Source organism: Lytechinus pictus, chromosome 17 (genome assembly GCF_037042905.1).
Source record: "Lytechinus pictus isolate F3 Inbred chromosome 17, Lp3.0, whole genome shotgun sequence".
Classification (NCBI taxonomy): Eukaryota; Metazoa; Echinodermata; class Echinoidea; order Temnopleuroida; family Toxopneustidae; genus Lytechinus; species Lytechinus pictus.
Genome location: NC_087261.1, coordinates 19698227 through 19704730, shown reverse-complemented (window position 1 = coordinate 19704730; position 6504 = coordinate 19698227). Strand labels below are relative to the sequence as shown.

Genomic DNA, 6504 nt, shown 5'->3' with positions numbered 1-6504 from the left:
GTTTATTAAGTGTTTAAGAATTGGATATATATATATATATATATATATAGATCTAAGCCTATAAGACCTATGTAACTATGTAAGGGTACCGGTAATTTGACCATGTTAATTCATTCTGAGCAACGTGAATGCTTACGATCGGCACTGGTCGAGGCAAAGTCCACGCGCATGCGTACTCTCAATCCGAAGACGCAAGTCATGAATATTCATATGTTGGTCCAGAACTCGGTGGGAAAAATAATTTCGCCTCCCGGACAAGCCCCCAAATGTCACGGCCCTGTTAAGGAACCAGTAAATAAGAGAAGGAGATCTTAGGACAAGAGACCAAATAATAGACTTTTAAGACTTTGAATTTATTTTGAGTACATTTAGTTCAAATAGAATTCAATTCTCTGATATCACACAATCAGTGAAATTCCATTATCAATAAAGTAATATCAAATTAAACAATGAATTTCTTTTTGGCCAAGTTGATCTGAAATGACATCTAAATAAATCACCCAAACACTCACTCAATCAAACACATTCATACAAGGGGAAAACCTGAAAAAGTTCGAGAATGGGCTCGATGTACATGTGGCATGCCAAAACACAACAGTCCTACGATATCGATGTCACGCATGTGCAATGTCCTGATCCACCGACGACTCCTCGACGATTCCGTAGCGCCCCACCACAGAGATACGATCTTACGTATACGTAAGCTCCCGAAGGGAGCTAGAGAGGGAACTCTTTTCGCGCGTTTTTGATTTTCCATAGGTTTTGTACATAACAAACATGGCTGCCATTTGGCCAATTTGAAGGTTGATTTTGGAAGGTCAATGTTTAATTCATGAGTAATGACGTCAAAATACGCATAATGCACTTGTATGATTGGATAAAACGCTAATGTTTTATTCATGTCCTTATGCATTAAACATTTTTCCTTCCCACAATTCCCTACGATATCTGTGGGAGGTGTCGTTCTTTTTTACTCTGCGAAATTCAACATTTGAAATACAATAGCAAGACTAATTATCTGTTTATAGAATTAGTATCCGGAATCATGATTTCTGAGTGAAATTCAGTTGAGCAGAAAATTATGAGGGAACATCTACATCAAAGTAATGGCATTCCATACAAATAAAAGTAAGTTAAGTTCAATTTCGTGCTTTGATCTCGGTTGTAATTGTAATGTGTTTGCTGCTGGGGTTGGTTAATTGGTTCGGCGTCGCAGTCAGGGCCTTATGTACTTTGTGTAGTTTACTACGGAAACCACAATTTCCATATTTCCATTAAGTTACTGAGATCTGACTCCGGATCTGACTGACATATTTTCTCAGAAAATAATAGTTTTTCGTAGAACTAAGTTGGTTAATTAGAATGCTTCATGTCCGTCCTTATTAAATCTGTATTTCAGTACATTGTCATATATCAGGGGTAGATGTGGACTTGTTCAGTAACGGCAAAGCTGCATTAAATCTAAGCCAAATAATATAGTCAGACTCAGAGCGGGAAATGGGCATTGATACCGCCGGTGCCAGCCGGCTGCGAAATTGCCGATGGCGATGTAGGCTAGGTCAATAGGTGTTGGGAATTAATGTCACTGACAAGCTTGAGTTGAAGTTTAAAGTTGGGCCTGAGCCTACTGATTTTTTGACACCGCTATTCCATCTTTATATGAATCAATATAATTCTCTGCATTTAAAAAGAAATTAATTTTAAATCAATTATTTAAATGAACTAGGGCCTAGATCTATTTGGAATGATATTGATATCGGTAGATTTGCCACGAGACAGATTTTAACATTAGTCTTTTTTTACTAAAAAGTAAGGCCCTAGGATAGGTCTAACTTAGATCTTGATTTCTAAAAATGAAATTCTAGATCTGTCTGGTTTGACTTTTTCTACGAAGATTTAAATTAACTTTATTCTAGTCCCTGCCTGGACCGTTGGACTAAAATTATATAACGAAGTTAAATGATTCTTATTTTTTGGGGACAACATTTCTTTGTCAGGTTTCAAACTGCTCAGTTATCGTATACCATGAGTGCAATTTTCTTATGGGAAGGGGTGACAAAATTTAAAGTGCCCTATTCTGAATTTTATAAGTATACTATAAGTAGAGAGAGGGCTGATCCAATTGATTTATCTTTATTGTCCTCCTCACTTGACCATATTTATGGTGAAAGGCAAAGGGTCATTTAAACTTGCAAGCAAGCTAACTTTTTTTTAAAATCAAAATCAAACTTAAAGAGGAACTCACTTAGATGTAGAGATTCACATGTTTATAGATCTAGACGATTAAAAAAACAAAACAACGAATGAGCGAGAGCCAATTTATCACACAAATAATAATTATCCTACATCTGTCAAAGCTGGCTTGGTGTATAAGATTGACAAAAGGCCTCGCTATAGTAGGCCACGTATATGCTTGAACCATTTACTGACTCTTATTGACAATGAAGATGGTCAGTGGAAACAGAGCCAGGTAGGCCTATGCCTATTTCGTCAGTGGAGCATAATACATAGAGAAGGAAGTTTTCGGTCAAGACCAGCTTTTTTCTAGTTGGGAATATTCATAGGCTTAGGATAGGACTAGCTGGAAATTTTGAAAATATTGTTTTAAAAGAGGAATTTTGTTTATCACCTCTAAAATTCTAAACTAAAGTACATGTATTGTGTGTATTTTGAATTGCAGATCCAATGGGATCAAGTTCTTAGCAGTCCCAGCCCAGTCAGAGGTACAAAGTCAACTACCATTTACACATCACCAAGAGTTACAATCTGATGAGGAACAGGATATTTGAACTGAAAACTTGTAAGGTATGCTTGTTTTCGTTAAAAAAAGGCCTCCTATTTCTTTTTTATTGGGGGGGGGGGGGGAGGGCTATAGCAAGTAAAGCTCCGTTGTGAGTAAATATTTATTTGGATTCAGATTCACCAGTATTTCCATTCTCATCAATGCATACTTATTGTCCATGTCTCTTATCTTATCTACATGAGTCATATGTGATATCACTTTAAAACTCAGTTACTTTGTAGACAGAAATAAAAAAGGACAAAATATTGAGAGTAATTTTATGATATATATTTGAATGAGTTTACACACTTAATCAAAAAAGTTCTATGAATAATGCTTTATAAATAGTGATCTATGATTTTTATCTGGCTATATAGATTACTACATGTGCATTATCTAAACAATATTGCATGGAAGATTAGGGCCTAATTAAAAGTTTAAAACTTGTTAATAAACTGAACTAGATGAGTAAGAATAATTTATATCAGCAGCTCATTTTGTTCTTTTCTTTTTTGTGTTTACCATGCAGGTTCCGCAGGCAGTTTGAGTATCACCAGGGCAGATTATAAGAAGAAATATGGAGGCCAAGTTCATAACAAGTAGCTACTTCATCACAAGTACACATTTTAAAAATTGAACGAATTTGAATAAACATGTCAATACATATAGAATGTTGCTTGAACTACACATCTGTAGAAAAAAAATTGGAGTATTGATATTTAGGTCCATAGGTTTCACACAAGATTGAAATATTTTCCCAAAGGGCACACCTACCCACCCTTTATTAATGTTCTAATCATCTACATGTAGTAGTAGTGAAATAACTGTTAATGATATAAGTAGTTTGAAAGGGATAAGTTGTATTCTGGTAATATAATCAATTCAGAATGGGTCTTTACTGAGTTCTGTGCTATGTACATGCCTACAGACATACATAAGACAATAAGAAATAATGGATTTTCATTGAAAATGTGCATACTAAAAAAAACAAGGTGACAGAACAAAGGATTAAGAAATCACTCTCACTCCTAGACCCCATTTCATTAAGTCTAACCACTACTCTAACTCTTTGCCATTCTGGTAATTACCATGGAAATATTAAAGTAACAGATCAACATTGAGGTTCCCATGCTAGTTCCTAGTTACAATTGGGGCAAATTTACCATAATTGACGTCTTTATGAAACAAGGATCTGTAGTGCTGGACATTAAGCTGTTGAATTTATTTTTTGGGGAAGTGAAAAGTTGCACTGTTTTGTTCGTTTTTAATCTCTTTTTGTTCTTGTAGCACTGTATTGTTCATGTCCCGTATTATGATCTAAATTAGCTCTTCAAATTAAAAAAAAAAATTGTTGGAAATAGAACACAGCTCTAGCAGCACTTCACAACAATAGACAATAAGCAATTTTGTTACTAATTTACTAATGTGCAGATTTGGGAAGGTACACTTCAGAGAAATGTGGCAATGTGCTCCCTTTTTTGTGAAGTGCCCTCGGTTAGATTAGCATGCTATTTCTTGTCAGCAAATGCTGAAAAAAAATTACTTGATATTTGAGTAACCGACTTTGAGAGAGAGGTATATCGTTAATTTTTTTAATGACATCCTTGATGTCCCCTTATATTGACTATATAAGGCTTATCAATACCTATGAAAGTGATTTTTTTAAATTTGTTTTCTCTAGATTTTACCAAAAAAATTACATCCCCTCCCTTGTAACAGCCTTGCAATTTCTGTTGCATTCATTATATGCATTTTGCTGATGTAATGTGATGCTTTGGCGAGAAAAAGAGGATAGGAATATTTTGATCACATATTCAGAAATTGATTCCTTAATAAATATTTTAATTTGAAATATACTTTCTAATCTTGATATTCGTGATTTATTTATTCACATTGCGTGAAAGATATGTGATAATGATGTTATTGCTACCAAACTGTGTTGTGATGTAGGTAATGATGATAATGAAGAATACTTCTATATGACTGTAATATGATGGTGCTACTGATTGATTGATTGATTTTATTTGTCAGGTATCTATGGGTATAATACTAGGACAACAGGTAAGAGTATAACATAAAGTATCAAAATACCATGCATGCATGGCAAGATAGCCCATAAAAATATGGCATACAGTGACATTTAGATATTCTTCCTAAAGAGATAAATGAGTTTGATTTAAGAGTGGGATAAAAATGATATGAGAATAATTGTTTGCTCGCATGATTATGTGGTACATGCATGTGTGTGTGTGGAAGAGAGAGGGGGGAAGGGTGGGATCGATGGATAGATTTTGGGGCGGGCAGGTACAAATATATAATTTCATCTTGCTTGGAAGTGACCTTTTTAAGATAGCCTTGATGAGAGTGAATTCATGCGGGGGGAAGGGGGGAGGTACTGGGCTGTCTTAATTTTGCTCCCATCCCAAACTCAGATTTTTTTTTTTTTTAAATCTTTATAAGATTTGCTCCAGATTGTTCATTTCAATTTCAAAATAAAGACAAAATGGCCTTCTAAATTGCTTTGCTCTCTTGCTCAGATTTCTCTGATCATTTTAAGTATTTACCCCCCCCCTAAAAAAACCCCCAAACATAAAAATAATTATGGCTATTAATGATGTGTAATGAAATAATATGCAGTGATGACTGCATGAATAGATCGAGCAAGCAGATCCCTAAGTTCAATCCTATTAATGAAATCCTTGTAAGATTCCACATCAGTCTTCAAGGGAAATAGCTGTAGCAAATAAATAATTTTATTAATTGATGTAGTAATAATCGCGACAGGAAAATATGTAAACAAGGAAAGATGAATTAACAACTGAATACCGGGTGGTGAACGGGGGAATGAATGACATAATCTACCTTATTAATATTATTTACCAAAGACGCAACTATATGAATTCATTTCATAATCAATCACATCGCGCATTATGCTAATTAGTAACAATATACTTATTTGCATATCTTTATGCTGTGCGCGCAGGCCAATTATGACCACGCCTCCGTTTCGCTGGTGTGCCATGAAGTTGTGGTGTCCATAGGCTTGTACACGAAAAATGGGAGCAGTGTGCACTTTTGACCTTCCAAAATTTCCCCATGTCTAACCGGATGCAGAAGCGGAGTTTCACCCCCCTGCGCCCCACCGGAGACAGCGCCCTCTGACGTCTACGTTGTATGTATCGGTGAATGCTTCGACTGTCCTTTTGACGTCATATTATCAGCAGCTTTAAACCCCAACGAAAACTCTGTTAAAGAATAATTCAAAATTTCATCTAGAAATCTCATCTGAAAACCATTATGATTTACCGAATGCCCTCTGAGCACAACCACTCGCATTCATACACATACACACCAATCCTATATCTGATTAGAAAACAAATGAAAATGTTGATAAGAGGAATGCAATGAAATTCAATTATTGCCTGAGTCATAATTGATCATTTTTCACACTATAACATTTCCAAAAAAGCTATTAAACCATAAGCGATACCTTCTATCATGCTTGTATAATAAGTAATAATAGATTAATGCATCAGAACCTCAAAATACAAATTATTTCCTGATAAGCAATGAATAAAGATTTAAATGAAGGCTTACCACCGCACGTGAGTTTTCCAAAAAAAAAGAAGAATGTATTGAAACTGAAGTGTAGGTTTAGCTGTGTCATCTTCGACAACAGAAATTACCAAACACTGGCTTCAAACAAAACAAAAAAACATCTC

At 35.1% G+C, this 6504-nt stretch overlaps 1 long non-coding RNA gene across 1 annotated transcript; it reads left to right on the top strand.

The window, feature by feature from the left end:
• The first annotated feature begins 691 nt into the window (after positions 1-691).
• LOC135157176 (uncharacterized) lies at positions 692-4638 on the top strand. The gene is made up of 3 exons (XR_010296230.1): positions 692-1128; positions 2681-2805; positions 3312-4638. It is a non-coding gene; the product is annotated as an uncharacterized LOC135157176 (long non-coding RNA).
• Positions 4639-6504: the final 1866 nt, after the last annotated feature.